General features: G+C 43.8%; 1 pseudogene; it reads left to right on the top strand.

Moving 5' to 3' along the window:
* Window positions 1–1184: 1184 nt before the first annotated feature.
* LOC113456419 lies at window positions 1185–1307 on the top strand (annotated as a pseudogene).
* The last annotated feature ends 247 nt before the right edge of the window (window positions 1308–1554 follow it).

The raw sequence follows: 1554 nt of genomic DNA, 5'->3' as shown, positions 1-1554 counted from the left end.
GTGAACTGCTATGTGGGTGCTGGGAATTGAACCTGGGTCCTCTGAAAGAGCAGTCAGTGATCTTAACCACAGAACCAACTCTCCAGCCCTAAATTCCTTCTTAAATTTGTACTTCATATTATTCTTCTTCCATCTGGAATGGGAAGTCCTTTTGTATATGTGTTGCTTTTATTGGTTAGTGAGTAAAGAAATTCCTTGGCCTGTGGTAGGGCAGAGTAGAGCTAGGTGGAAAAAACTAAAATGAATGCTGGGAGAAAGAAGGCAGAGTCAGAAGAAGCCATGTAGCCCTGCTGAAGACAGATGTCGGACACAACCTTGCTGGTAAGCCACAGCCACATGGTGATACACAGATTAATAGAAATGGGTTAAATTAAGATGTAAAAGCTAGCCAGTAAGAAGCTAAAGCTAATAGACCAAGCAGTGATTTAACTAATATAGTTTCTGTGTGGTTATTTCGAGTCTGGGCAGCCAGGAACGAACGAGCAGCTTCCTACAACATCCATCTATGAAAATATCTGGGTGTAAAAGCACCAAATTAATATATAGAAATATTTATTCAGTACTGTAGTATGTAACTGACTTTAAAAACTATTTACTAGGGAAGCAGAGACAGGTGGATCTCTGTGAGTTCAGGGCCAGCCTGGTCTACAAGAGCTAGTTCCAGGACAGGTTCCAAAGCTACAGAGAAACCTAGTTTCAAAAAACCAAACCAAAACAGACAAAGAAACAAAAACCAAATTATTTATTCAATACGTATGTGCCTGAGTGTGCATATCTGTGCCCCATAAGTACAGGTGTCCAGAGGCCAGAAGAGGGCCTCAGATCTTCTGGAATTGGAATTACTGGTGATGAGAGCTACATGATGTGGGTGCTGGGAACAAAAAACAGTGCCTCTCTAAGAGCAGCAAATGCTGTCTCTCTAGCTCCTAGAATTGGCTTTTGAAAGATGAGAATTTTTTAAGTTTAGGAAACTTGTATCAAGAACCAGGAACATGTGCTTTGTACTGGCTGGTTTTGTGTGTCAACTTGACACAAGCCAGAGTCACCAGAGAGGAAGGAGCCTCGGCTGAGGGAATGCCTCCATGAGAGCCAGCTGTGTGGCATTTTCTCAATTAGTGATTAATCGGGGGGGGGGGAGTCCAGCTCATGGTGGGTGGTGCTGTCGCTGGGCTGGCGACCCTGGGTTCTCTATCCGAGGACAATATATTAAATGGGTTTTTGGAACTAGGAGTTGGAATAGGAGCTTGCTCCGTCCACTCCACGCATCGACCTGGTATTGCAGTACCTCCAGGAACGGTGCAAAAAAAAAAAAAAAAAAGAAACAGAATGAGCAAGTGAGCAAGTCAGGGGGAACAAGCCAGTAATCAGCACCCCTCCATGGCCTCTGTGTCACCTCCTGCCTCCAGGACCCTGCCCTGTTTGAGTTCCTCTCCTGATGTCCTTCAGAGATGAAGAGTAATGTGGAAGTGTAAATAAACTCTTGCCTCCCTAACTTAATTTTTGGTCATGGTGTTTCATCTTAGCAATAGAAACCCTAACTAAGACATCAAATGT

The sequence above is a fragment of the Microtus ochrogaster genome, chromosome 7, assembly GCF_000317375.1.
Source record: "Microtus ochrogaster isolate Prairie Vole_2 chromosome 7, MicOch1.0, whole genome shotgun sequence".
NCBI classification, from domain to species: Eukaryota; Metazoa; Chordata; class Mammalia; order Rodentia; family Cricetidae; genus Microtus; species Microtus ochrogaster.
This window is presented reverse-complemented; position numbering and strand designations above follow the sequence as displayed.